The sequence below is a fragment of the Manis javanica genome, chromosome 7, assembly GCF_040802235.1.
Source record: "Manis javanica isolate MJ-LG chromosome 7, MJ_LKY, whole genome shotgun sequence".
Classification (NCBI taxonomy): domain Eukaryota; kingdom Metazoa; phylum Chordata; class Mammalia; order Pholidota; family Manidae; genus Manis; species Manis javanica.
Window position 1 is genome coordinate 52,546,990 of NC_133162.1, and position 14,006 is coordinate 52,560,995.

Consider the following 14,006-nt stretch of genomic DNA (forward strand, 5'->3'; position numbering starts at 1 on the left):
AACAGGGAAAATACTTAAAAGTGCAGTTTTAAAAATATTTACTATATAGTGCTCTGTCCTCAGTTTTTGATTCAGTAGATCATCAGGATTAAAGGTTAAAAATACAATTCTCAGAATGTTCTCCAGATGATCTTGGAAACCCCTGAAATTGTAGTACAAAACTATGTGTGTCATGTTTCTAAGGGAGCTATAGTTTTCATCAAACTTTGAAAGTTCTTTGACCCCAAAAAGGTTAAGAGCACTTGCTGTTCCTTACTGGTTCTCAACGTTTACAGTGCTTCAGAATTACCCAAGGACTTGTTAAAACACAGATTGATAGCCTTAGATTTTCTAATCAGGTAGTCTGTGGTAGAGCCTGACAATTTGCATTTTTAACTAGCAACTTGGTACTGCTGGTATCAGCTGCTGGACACGGGGTACTCTGAAAACCTCTATTCCAGTATTTGGCTGACACCACTCTGTGCTTTCAGCATCAAGCTCTGGAAGCAAAGTATACCTTTCAGGATTCTTCACCAATTAATATAGTAATAAACAAAATGTAACATAACAAAGCTCAATCAAGTTTAGTATCTAAGAGAATAAAGAAAACTCCCTCCTTCCTGATAAAGGAAGCAGCAATTTAAAGTACATAAACATTTTTAGTTAACCCATTGATAAACTGGTGTCATAAATAATTGCTCTACTATGTAGCTTTTCTTCCTATCAGTAGAAAAATGCATACATAGTTCCATAAGTGTTTTAATTTTTTTTTACTAAATAATACTTTTTAAGTATGTTTACATTCTCCAAGGCCAAGTAGAATACAGCTCAAAGTTAAAACATAAAATATAGTTACTTAAATGTAACAGTAGACGGGAAATATTATCTATAAGGATTCCTGAAATTAGGAAAAACTTATTCTATTTTAAAACGCTCCTAAAGTTGATGGTCAGGTGGTCAATGCAGGGAAGCTTTCAGATCCCAAAGAAAAAGCAACTGTTTCAAAAGCTATAAAACACTACTAAATCCACAGGAGTCCCAAAGAAGTTTATTTGCCCACACTGCTTACAGGCTGTCTGAAATTTTGAAGGAAACTGAGACCTGGAAGGAATCTTCATTATCCATGGAGAGTCCAATTGTGAAAGTTTCCTCTCTCTACAGAAGTAAACTTAAGCAAGGCTTCTGGGCATCATTAATGGGCCTCAGCGGTTTCCTTTCCCAGCTAGCCTTGGGGCTTTTGTTGTCTCATCCTCTTAGAGGGAGATGTCCTCAGGAAAAGGGAAGTTATCTGAATTAGGAAAAGGTAGAGCTTATAGAGGAGGGACTTTGTTTAAAGGAAGTATGTCAAAATTATTAGTGGTTGGTGACCTGAAATTAAATTATGGGAATGCATTTTCTCTGTAGTTTTTTGCAATATAATTTTCAATTGACCTAAAACATACTAGAAACATAGCAAAGTTAATTTTAAATGAATCATAATTTGTTAGTAATTGAAAAAAGCACTTTACTGCCAAAATCTTTATGTAAAGTTCTCTCTTCCATTTTATATAGCTGAAAAAATATGATTGAAATCTTGATAACTTTGTTATTACCTTATCATATTTTGAATCCAAATATTATCTAACATACATTGTCATTATTACCTAAAATGTATTTATTTTTTAAAATAACCGAAAATAGCTACTGTATTATACTTAATGGAAATTATGAATCCCCCTTGTTAGTTGAAAAATTCAGTTTCCAGACTGTTGCTGACATCACCAGAGTTTTGACAAATGAGGTAATGGGGAAATAATTGTACAGCCTTGTTGACTTGTTCTGCACAAGAAACAGATGTTTGTCAGATGAAAATGAACAAAACCAGTAAAGAAATAGATACCTTATTCAAGTTTCCACAATACAAACAGTGAAATGGTTAAGAAAAAAATGGAACAAATATTTTAAAGTTAGTTTAGAACAAGAGGCCAGGAAATCCATCACATGCAAACATAAAGGCATGTATCTACTGTACTCAACTGAGGATGGCATGCTTGACAAGACTCAAGACTGTAAGCATTTTATTTTAGCTTAACTTTGAATTTCTTTTGTGATTTTGTGCTTATTACCATTTTAACACATGCTTTGCATTTATGGTTGGGTTGATTTAATTTTGTAATATTTCTTATTTCCACAAAATTATATTTGGTTTTTCATCATAAATAATAAAGGATCTGTGGATTACAGAAATCCCATGCCACAGAAGTCTACCATGTAGTTTTATTTCTGCCAGGCAGAACAAGTGTTGGTTAACTTAATTTATTCTGGAACAGGAGATGTTATATTTTACTTCTAATTCTTCCACCTTAAGCAAATAATACATAAACATTGAGCAGTACTCCTTTTATGCTTTCATATATGTAAAAGTAGTAGCAGTGTTTATGAAAAGTTTGATTTAATCTTGCTTATATTCACTTTGCTTTTAAACATAAAGTGACTTAAAGAAGATAATAATAGAATATTAGAATTGCAAAGAATCTTTAATATATTTTATAAAACAATTCTTGCCAAAGCCAGAAATGGGATCCTTCAATGACAGACTTGTCAGGTTTAATTTTCATTCAGATTCTTAATTACCTCTAATTACTGAAACCTAACTACTTATGAGTAAGTCTGCTTTGGTTTGGTAGTGTTTAATTATTAGAAATTTTCTTCATTCTTTGTGCTGAGTTAGAATTAGCCTGCCTGGAAGTTTTACTTTTATGGTTCTTCCTTTCCAAATCATCTGACCTGTTAAATGACTCTACATAATTATCATTTATCCTTCTCTTATTCAGGTTAGACATTCTCCATCACTTCAAATAATCCTAATAATTAATTATTTTTAAAAGTCTCTGACACATCTCAGTTTGTATTGCTTCTCTAATATTTGATACCCCAAATTGAACAATATATTCAGAGAGGTATGACCAATACAAAATATAAAGGGACTGTTACCTCCCTTGGTCTTGGTATTTTGTTTCAATATTTTATTTGTATACCACTGTTTTTAAATAGAGAAACCTGGATTGACTTTGCATGGTGAAATCTCGAGGACTCCTTCATATGAATTTCTAGGAAACTAGATCTCTCTTACATTCTACTTACATAGTTGATTTTTTTTTTTTAACTAAAAAATAGGACCTAAACTTTGTATTATTAAGTTTGAGGATTAATGCTTATTCCAGCTTTTCTTGATAATTTTAAAATCTAGGTCTTAATTATTTTTTTGTAATCATTTTGTCACTTGCTAATTTGCAAATAAAGGTAGCCTTCACATGATGGTGTGTAAGACCAAAGATGAAGTAATAACATGTTACAGGATAAAAACAGTACTATTATTCCATTATTCTTTAACCAGCTACAAAATATCAAGAAATGTCATCCAGTTCATATTTCATTGATTTTCCTATTGCAGATTGTCTTCATAAAAGTAACCTTTGTTTTTAAAAAGAGAAATTACTCTCAAGGAATATATTTGGCTCTTAGGAACCATTTTTCTTTTTATAATTCTAACTATCCATCTCAGAATTTTGCTGTACTTCAAGTTCATTAGCATGTAGTTTATTTCTAAATTGTCCCTTTCCTCCTTTATAAATATTGATAGATACCTATCTAATATCTTGATTATCATGATTTCAAAGACTACCAGTAGTGGCTCTGAGTTTGTATGTATCAAATTAATATTCTAACATGTAATTTATTTGACCCCATATAAACTTGGATTGATTTTAGGCATGAAGATATTCCTATCATTTTTTGTGATAGTAGAAAAGTGAAAAGGTCTAATCAGAACGAAGAGAATGCAGAGTAAAACTTAAGGCTCATTTACTTTGATTTAAGCATTTGGTAGCTATTTAAAATGATATCCAGTATAATAACAAGAAAAGGGTACTAAATAAAATGAGCAGCTTATTAATTGTATGTTTCTTGAAACTTGGTAACAAATATATTTGTGAAAGTTCAATTACATGGTTAACTGGCTGAGATCATGGTGAACAGTGTAGGAACCTTTTTACCCATTTGTTTTCCCAAATTATCTCTAATGTAATTATATTATTTATAAGGAAAACTAATTCTGTTTTTTAAAACAAAATGCTTTTTTTTAATTTAGATTATTTTACTCTTTAGTGTACACTTGGAATATTAAAATTTTTTTTCTTGACAGACATAAATAGTACCAAAGTAGGAATTAAAGTTTCCTTTTCTTTTAACTATTAGAATCATCTTCCCAAGTTATCTTTTTCTGAACATAGCTTTAAAAACTCCTTTATGATGATTTGCTTTCTTTTCCTAATCCTGTTTATTTCTCTGTCTGAAAGGTGACAGAAGTGTCAGTGAAGCATATTGAGAGTATAAAAATTTATTATGTTCTTCCTCTTTTTCTCAATAGTATATGATTTTGCATTTTCTTCTAGACTGGTTTCATTTTCCTCCATTTTATTCAGTAGATGGCAAAACACTTTGCTCTCTGCTACTTCATGCCAGTAAGCATAAAAACAATATAGTTCTTTAAAACCATCTTAGAATGTAAATCATTCAGCTATGAATTAAATTAAAGATATTGAGACTAGTTCTAGGGCTTCTATAAACAAGATTTTGACAAATGTCACTTAATTTCTTGGAGTGTCCATTTCTTCATTTGTAAAAATGAGATTATTAATCTGTAAAGATTCATTTTCCATTTTTAACAGACTGTTTTTCTTTCATTTAGTTTTCTCATTTTTCACCCCGTCTGATTTGAAAAATCCACCTTTACCTTAAACTGAATCCCCATAGTTTTGTGATACTATTTGGAACTTTCTAAACTATACATTGATGACTGTTTTATTCATATGAAAGGAAAATACCAACTATTCACAGTATTATATAAAGAAGCAAGGGAAACAAATAATCAAGCGTAATCACTGTATTAATGAATTTCAAGGTATCCTGATGTAATAGTACTAGTGGTTTTGAAAGAAGTGCAAATAACTTATGAAAGACGGTTAAACATTTAATTCTAATTATATTTGGCTTTATGTGGTAACAGGATATAAATATGACTATGTTCTAGTAAGAGTACAAAATATAGGCTAAAAGAAGGTAAAAGTTCAGGTCTTAAAAGATAGTTGGGAATTATTTATTTGTGAAAAGAACAGTTGGTTATCTTTAATGGCATATATCTTGAAGTTGTAGAGAAAGAAAAGTAACTGAAACCTCATAATATTGGGAGGAAGGGGGACTATCTGAACAGGGAGATACTGAAAGAGAAGTCATAGAGATAACAGACCCTAAGAACTTACTCTAAAGTTAGAGTATGGGCCTTATTAGTATCCAGAAAGTCTGAAAGGAAAAAAACAAAAGACAAAACACTAAATTCAGCCATGATGCTTATTGAAAAATAGACTATTTGTGTAGAATGTTTTTATGTTTTAATATTTTCAACAGTGATTTTTCTTAGCTCAACAATATGCTATTAAAAACTATGAAATGAAATCTACAACTTTAAAAAGTGGGCCCTTTCTGTTGTACTCCTCTTCTCATGAGTTGGGGCAGAATATAGTGAAGAAGGGAGGGAGGGAGAGGAGCACTAATTTTTTGGAGGTTTCTTTTTCTATAATCACTCAATGTCTCTTTTCTCTTTCCTTCTAAAAATCTGTAAAGTAGGCTAGAATAGGAATTTGGTTGTCTTTTCCACACCATTGTGTTCTCAAGGTCAAGCTGGGTGGTTGGCACATAAAAGACATCCCATATATATTGGTTGAATGAATGTGCTGCATGCTTGAAGGAGTGAAGAAAGTTTAAAAACTTAGTATGATATGTCCATTTCATCTGAAAATCCTTATAGAACTAATACTCTATTGAAGGTACAAAACTGCTACACAACCTTTGCAGTGCCTGGAAGATCTTTATGGGTTAATATGAAGAGTTTAATCCTTTAGACATTACCATGGTGCAGGAGTTGCACATTTGATTATATATTTTCATAGATTTATAAGATGGCATATTGAAAAATATTTTCCTTTATCTAATTAACCTTCATAATAGGCCATATAGAGTTGAAATCCTTTGAACTATTATTGTTCATCTGTCGCGTGCCCTGTCCTCGCCGGCAAGAACAGCACGCAACAACAGCAGGATTCTTCTGCAGAAAGCTTTATTCTTCAGCTCTTTGTGAAACAAATGAGTTGGGCAGGACCCAGAGGGGAAGGAGAGGCTTGCTTATATAGTTCTCATGCTCTGACCTGGTTGGTGCGGCTCCATATGCCTTATTAGCATAACCATTTGGTGGGTCTCATTGGTCCTTATGCCAAGGCGCAATTAGCATGTAGTTTAGTGGTGTGGGATGATTTGTCATTAGGAAGTTCGGGGCCTTCCGGCTGCCCTGCATGGGGCGCTATTTTCTGAGCACGGCTGCCAACATCTCCCCCTTTTTTGTCTAACAGAAGCTCAAGGCGGAACTTGCCAGCAGAGGCGGAGACAGAGGCCTGACCTCCATCATACTTCCTGATGCCCCCTTTTTGGAGAGGGGTTCTGGGCATCTACCCCTATGCAGTCAGGCATGCCTCTCAGAGGGGTCCAAGACCTCTTGCAGTGCTTTGCCTCGCATCCTCTGGCTGGCGTTGGGACCGCTTGGTACAAAGGGTTTGGACCCTTTTTCTCAACCCTCTTGCACCATGAGCTTCTTAAAGAAAGCTGTGATTAAGCATTGAGGTACTCGGGCCTGGTGCAGTGCCACATGGGCTCAGGGTGCAAGAGCTACCTCAAGCTAAAGCTGAGCTTCCTTCTTAAGCATATTGAGCCACACTTGGGGAGAGGCGCCAACGTCTATCGCCATTAGGGCTTGAGCAAGGATCACCTTGTCCTGCTTATGTTGGTTGCGGAGTCTGCATAACAACCAGAGTAAGAGCATGAGACCTCCAAGCAGGAACACGCCCATCCCAGCCATGCCCGCCCACTCCTTGACGTGGAAGAGAGCTCTGAGGAACCAGGAAGAGAGTCCTTCTGCTACGGAGATATCTAGACGGGTGGAGTTGATGTGGATTATTTCTCGCCGCAGTTCTTCTAGTGCTCCATCAAAGTCCTGGGACCAGTTTCCTGAAAGATACTGGGACAGGCCTCGTGACAGATTAGTGAAAGCATTTAATACTTCTGTTAGTGATCCTGGCTTGTTTGTGGCTCTGTAATATGGCTGCGGCTAGGCCCGCGTTGGTGAGTGGCCCTCCTATTTCTCTACAGGCTTTCAACCAAGCGTGTATCCCTTTCTGTTTCCAGGGTGTTATCGCCTGTCTGCATTCCTTGGTACATTGTTCAAACACTAATTGCTCCACTAGGGGCATTGCTTGTTCCTGATCTCCAAATATTCTGCCTGCGGCCTCCATCATACGAGCGACAAAGTCAGAAAATGGCTCGCTCGGCCCCTGAATAATTTTTGTCAAATTGCCTGATACTTCTCCTTTGTTGGTGAGGGCTTTCCATGCCTTGGCGGCGCACGTGTTTATTTGTGCATATACCTGTAAGGGGAAGGCGGTCTGGTCGGCTACCCACTGTCCTTGGCCCGTCAGCATATCATATGACCATGCAGGCTGTCCTTCGGCCGCGTTTGCGCGTGCCTGGGTCATGCTGATATCATGCCACAATGCCTTCCATTCTATGTATTGCCCCATACTAGAAAGGCATGCCTTAGTTACATATTGCCAGTCTGCGGGTGTCATGGCTGTCTCTGTTAATCTCTCAACTTGTGCTATGGTATAGTTAGCACTGACTCCATAAGCCCGAACGGATTCTGCTAACTCCTTAACTTGTTTATGGCTCAGGGGCTGGTGAGAGCGTACACCGTTATCCTCAAATACAGGAAACATTTGTCTAATTGCCTGAAGAGTATCTGGGTGGCAAAAGGAGAGTGCGCCACTCACGTAAGGTGGCGGGGCAAAGGGCGTCGGGGGACACCCTGCTTTCATTTTTTCCTTGGTCCGCTTTTCAACTTTGCTGGTTCCCTTACTTCTACACTCTGCGGTTTTATTTTCTTCCCCTTCCTCTGCGGACGTTAATTCCTCCTCAGATTCCCTATTGGAGAGTTGGAGGTCCCTCAACTCTTTCCAGGGGTATTTACTATTTTCTCCGAGGCGATTGTCACTCGCTTCTCGGGGCTCTTTCGCTTTTGCCCTAGGCGGGCTTTCTCCCTCACTCTGAGGTTTCTTTACCTTCGTTTTTGTGGCCTTTTTTCGGCCGCGCGCGCTCTCTGTTTCCCGTTCCGTTTCTGACATGCTCTCTTGGATATCTGTCAATGCTCTCTGACCTTCTTTTATTACCTTTTCACATCTCTCATCTTGCAGACAAGCTCTAATCAGTTTCCAGAGGGGCCTGGTGCCTCCCCTCAGGCTACCCTCCTCCTCCTCTCTATCAAGATCTTTCCCCAGTTTGTCCCAGCTCGGGATTGAGAGGGACCCTGAACAAATGAACCAGGGGGCCACACGGTCTATCTCCTTCACAAAAGATCCTAAGACTTTGCTGGAGACCTTCAAGTTTCGCTCTTTGAGAGCTGTCTGCAGCGCCGTGACTAATGACGGTGCATTCCCCATGGTGCCTCCTTATTTACAGAGAACCATCAACCATCATCCTAAAAAGCAGGGGCCTCTCGGAACTTACCCCTCCGGGCTTTCTTCTGACCTGCAGTTCTGAATCCTCTCCAGATGTCTGAAGGGTCCTCCCTGTGCCGGTGATGTTCTGGTTCCCGGGATTCGGCACCACTTGTCGCGTGCCCTGTCCTCGCCGGCAAGAACAGCACGCAACAACAGCAGGATTCTTCTGCAGAAAGCTTTATTCTTCAGCTCTTTGTGAAACAAATGAGTTGGGCAGGACCCAGAGGGGAAGGAGAGGCTTGCTTATATAGTTCTCATGCTCTGACCTGGTTGGTGCGGCTCCATATGCCTTATTAGCATAACCATTTGGTGGGTCTCATTGGTCCTTATGCCAAGGCGCAATTAGCATGTAGTTTAGTGGTGTGGGATGATTTGTCATTAGGAAGTTCGGGGCCTTCCGGCTGCCCTGCATGGGGCGCTATTTTCTGAGCACGGCTGCCAACATTCATCTTCTTTTTCTACCCTTATGTCTATAAAAATATTTACAATGCTAGGCCATTGAACTTAAAGGCTTTTGTTTTTTTGTAAAGTCTGTACACCTGGAGGAACACACTTGTTTCCTTAGTCTTCCATGTCTATAAAGATGAGGGGTTTATGTCTTCATGGTTCAAGATAAATGGAACCAAAATGCTCATATTAACTCTGAATTGCTTGTGTAAGGTTCTTACATTATTGGAGGTAACACATTTTTTTCAGATAGCCATATAGTGTTGCCTTCCTTTTAGCCTCTGTTTACTTTCTCACCTCTGTTGATTTATTCAGCTTGTAACCTAGAAACCAGTTAAAAAGGAAGGAAGTCAGAGATGTGTATTTGTGGGCAGTAACTGGAGTAGTTTCCTCTTCCTCTAGCCTAGTTCAGCTGTCAGAAAAGACCTTTTATCCCTACCTCCCCACTGCAACAGAGAAAAAAAGAAAATAAAAATTGACAGTAACTCTTTAACTTCCTTCCTTAATCCATTAAGGAAGGTCTAAGCTATAAGGACAACCAATTTAAAAGACTAAAATGCTGCTCTCCTCAAATTGGTGCTTTTCACTGTCTGAAAGGTGGTCTCTATGATCCCTAATGAGCTGTAAGAACATAAGAGAATTAAGGAGACTTGAGGTTAAAAACAGCAATTTAAGCTTGCTACCATGTGGTTTCTCAATATTGTTACTTCATTTTTGTGTTAGAAATTCACCAGAGTAAATTTTACCAGAATACCAGAATAATTTTATAAAATTACATTCTTTTTTACTAGGAATATAAATATTGTGATAATTGGATTGTTAGCTAAACGTAGTTCTATGCTGTTTGATTCTGTAGGGGACTTGATAGTACTTGAGGAACAGAGACAGCTGTTTTTAAGTTAATATATATGGTCAAACCTGAATTTATGTGAGATTGTAGGATAAATCCTGTGAAATATTAAGTTAACTCTATTAAGTTAATTCTCTAATGTTAAGTAAATTGTAGGAATGTAGTATGACATGTATTTAAAATTTGACAGTGTAATGATATATGCATCAAGCATTTGATGTTTCTTTGTTGTTTTGGGCTAAGAATAAGACTGCCATGTTTGTCCAGTTGTGTGTTTGGTAACTTATAACATTGTGAATTCTTCTGTTTCTGTATATGTTTATATTCATGTCTTAAGTGATTATGAATGAATTATTGGGATGTTGTATATCATTTAATATTTGGTTTACTCATTATTAAAATACTTTGCTTTAAAGTTATATTTTAGTATTATCAAATATTTTAGTACAATCAAATATGTTCTAAAGCTATATTTTACTGGTATTCTTAGAATAGTCATTACCCATCATAAAACAAAAAAGGATTGAGATTTTTAGAAGTGCATGTCTGTCATATACTGAATTTAAAATATCTTCTTTTTAGTAATAAACCTGATGTTTCCTGTGAAATGAAACTGGTAACATTGTGAGTAGGTATGAGAGACAGAGCTTTGGTTGGTGGCTGAAAATTTTTCCCTTAACATGATTCATCATATTGGTTGTGTATGTAGTATTTCAAAAAAAATATGTATATGTAGATTTACTGAAATTGGTATCTCGAATGGGACAAATTTATAATAAAAGACATTTATATACATCATCGAGAAATAAGTAAATGTTTTCTGGCATTTACAGGTATTTCACATCCTTTTTTCATATTCAGTGTGTTATACATGCAGCACACATCTCAATTCAGACTAATCACATTTCATGTGCTCAGTAGCCTTGTGACTACTATATTGGACCATATAAATACAATTACAGAAATAAGAGTGTTAGACAACACATCAGAAAAATATATTTTATTCTTTCAAATGATAGGTTTTTTAAATGAACTGTCTAGATTATGTTGTTTTTATAAAAAAAATGTTTCAGAAGCATTTTTTAAAATCTGCCAATATAAGGATTATTATTTTGTTTTTCATTTGAGTAAAGTACCTCTTAAGTTGTTAGTTATGTCATTTGATTTCAGTAAGACTGTTAATCTAAAAATGTTTTAAACTTTTTCACCCTGAGGTTTTTTATATTGGTATTTGTTAAGGACAAATGATTAAACTAAAAATATATACTTTACTTGACGACACACTGAAAGTATTTTTAATGGTTTAAAGTTATGCTTCATTTTTGCCAACTGGAGAGAAACTTACATATTAGTTTTCTGCACTTTCTCACCTTGGTAAAATCTGGTAAGCAAAAACTTCGTATTTGCATTTGCTGTACGAAGAAGATGGTAAACTTGAGCTCTCAGTCTGACCACTAGTCTGTCTTTGTTGTTAAAATTATGAGCCAGTCTATGGCCGCAGCCAAATGAGTAATCACCAGTAATGTGACTCGTGCTGGAAGTGACTCCATCAGCACCTGTGACGGGGGATTAGTTACAGTTTACAGAGCACCGCCTCTTCCCTTCTCTCAGTGTGCCCTAAGCCAAATAGTCTTTCTCATTTGGGTGTCTGCACTGTTGGAAGCTACTGCAGTGTGTTTCCATGCAGTGTACAGTGGGAAAGGCTTTCTCTAGCTGATGGATGGCTGTTCTCTCTATGTGGAGTATCTTACCGGTTATGTAAGCGACCTCGGGAGAAATTATCCTGACCCAAATCGGAGGATGCAGTAGTGCTTCAGCTGCAGGATTTCTTAGTCGTTAACACCAGAGTGCTGATGACAAAGAGCGAGTTGTAATCCTCATCACTGCCAGGGCTGAGCCAGAGCAGACAGAAAATCGTCATTTGCTTGTTGGAGACTTGTTAGGTTACAGCCTCTGCTTCATTTTGTGGTCTTGGCTTTTCTTCCTATACAATGACGACGCTGCAAGAGAGCTCAGAAATGAGAGCCATTTGCCTGTGATTTTTGAAGACTAAAGTATTTAGGCTAAATAAAAAATACTGCTCAAGAACAAAATGGGAATGTCAGCGATACTTCTTGACCTTTAAAGACCTGTCGTGGATTTCGGAGATTTAAAGATACTTTAAAATTGTAAAGAGCAGAGTACGGTTTGTATTTTTCTGCTTCCTTTTTCTTTTGTCTTAATTTACATTTGGTTTTGCTTCTCAGCGTTAGGAATTAAGGTCACTGCCTTTTATATATACAGCCTTAATGTTCTTAGTTTTAAGAAATTTCATTGTACTTTTTTAGAAAGATTTATTGTTTATGTAATTTTTAAAACTAAAAATATTAAAAAGTAAAGTTTGTTTAAAGTATTACAGCAGAAATGTTTCAGATCAGGGTTTTTAAGAATACAGTGTTTTAAGGGAAGTGGAGGTATTTGTTTTGTGAGGTTGTTTAGTGTGGAGTATTCCCGCCCCCACCCCCAGCTTGTTTTCTAACAGTACCCGTGTTTTTCAGTAGACCTGCTTGGGTGGGAATTTGGACTTTGTTCTTTCAGGGCACTCCAGTCTTTTTTTTTTTTTTATAGACTAAACCTTGACTTCTAAAATACTACTTAGATTGTTTTCTGCTTCAGTATTTTCTTTTAGTGAGATTTATGTCAAATTTTTGGAGTTAATGAGCCTGATTTTTTTTTTTTTTACTTGGAAAGGGAATTGTTAAATGTTAAACTGACATTGTTAGAAACTCAGACTTCAGACATAAACTCTATGATTTTCCAGATAAATTAAATGGTGAGCTTTAACATGGGTTTGTTTGAGCAGCTGAGTTATGTTTGAAAGCTGTAGCTGATTTATTTTAAAAGTTTTTTTCAAGAAGGACTCATCTGTTCGCCTCTTCCTCATGTGAATGGAATGTGGTGCAGCATGGAGCCCCAAACAGGATACAGTTGTTCTAAGCATTCTTCCTATAGCGTGGTAGGCCTTACTAGAAATGCAGGCTCTCAACTAAGTATTTATTTTGGCTTTAGACTATTTTTAAAGTATGGCTAACACAAAGGACCTTAAAAGAACTCCTAATCCATTAACAAAATGGAAAAAGTATTTTGTTTCAACTATGAATATTTGATTTTAAATAATTTTCATTTGGATTTTCAAAGATTTTTTTCAGCATTGGAATAATAGTCTTTTTGTGATTAGGGCCATATTCTACTGTGTCTTTCGTCAGATGGTGGCTCATTGCTTCCCCTTAGGCTGTGGAAGTTCCTCATAGAATAATATATCTTTAGAGTCTTGAATTAGTTATGCATGAGTTCTAGTTTCTTTACATTCCAGTGCACCTAGACCCATGAAATATTTACTACAGATTCATCATAAAAACTGTAGGATCCATTTATTTTTAAATACTTCTTTTAAAAAAATTTTTTAAACAAATACTTTTTAAATATGTTCAATTTGGATACAAAAATTAATGGTTATGTCGTTGATTTGCCACATTAAAAAATCATGATGTATTTAGGTAAAGTTATACATGTTGTCTTTAATTTTTCCATAAAGTAGAAACAGTCACACATTTTCAGAGTTGTTCATTTATTATATATTGAAACATTAAACAAGTACTATAAGCATATTTATCGGCACTTGGTGAGAACATATTTATAGTTCAAATACAACTGCACATTTTAAAATTTGGAAGTCTCTTCCCTATTTGCTATTTAAGAAGCATGGTATACTTCTGACCTCCATTTTTACATGATTATAACTATTAATATATCAGAAATAGACAATTTGTAACTAGTCTTAACATTTCTGGTAGCTAAATTCTAGCAATGGCTTTCAGTTAGGTATCTTAAAGTGAGAAGCTTTTTATTTTAGCTTAGAAACTAAACTTTTTCCCCCCAACTGAGTGATTTAAATTATAGTAAGTTGGCCTGTTGAAATTTACCCATAGAACTCTGACCTACCTTAAAGCATAGTTCTGAGAGGTTGTCTTCACAAGAATGTTTTTCATATTATAAAATGACTGGGTCTCATAGGAAATGCAAACCACCTGTATTATTTGCATAAGAAAGAG

General features: G+C 36.0%; 1 protein-coding gene across 7 annotated transcripts in view; it reads left to right on the forward strand.

Annotated features, from left to right (window-relative positions):
- Positions 1 to 14,006, forward strand: part of JMJD1C (jumonji domain containing 1C) — a 380,729-nt gene that overhangs the window by 272,769 nt on the left and 93,954 nt on the right. Inside the window, exon 1 of one of the 7 annotated variants that reach the window (XM_017667160.3) lies at positions 11,183 to 12,100. The exons of the other annotated variants lie outside the window; for them this stretch is intronic. The gene's annotated coding sequence lies outside the window, so the exon portion shown is untranslated. Of the gene's footprint in view, positions 1 to 11,182; positions 12,101 to 14,006 lie in introns of those variants that run through there. 7 annotated transcript variants of the gene reach the window in all.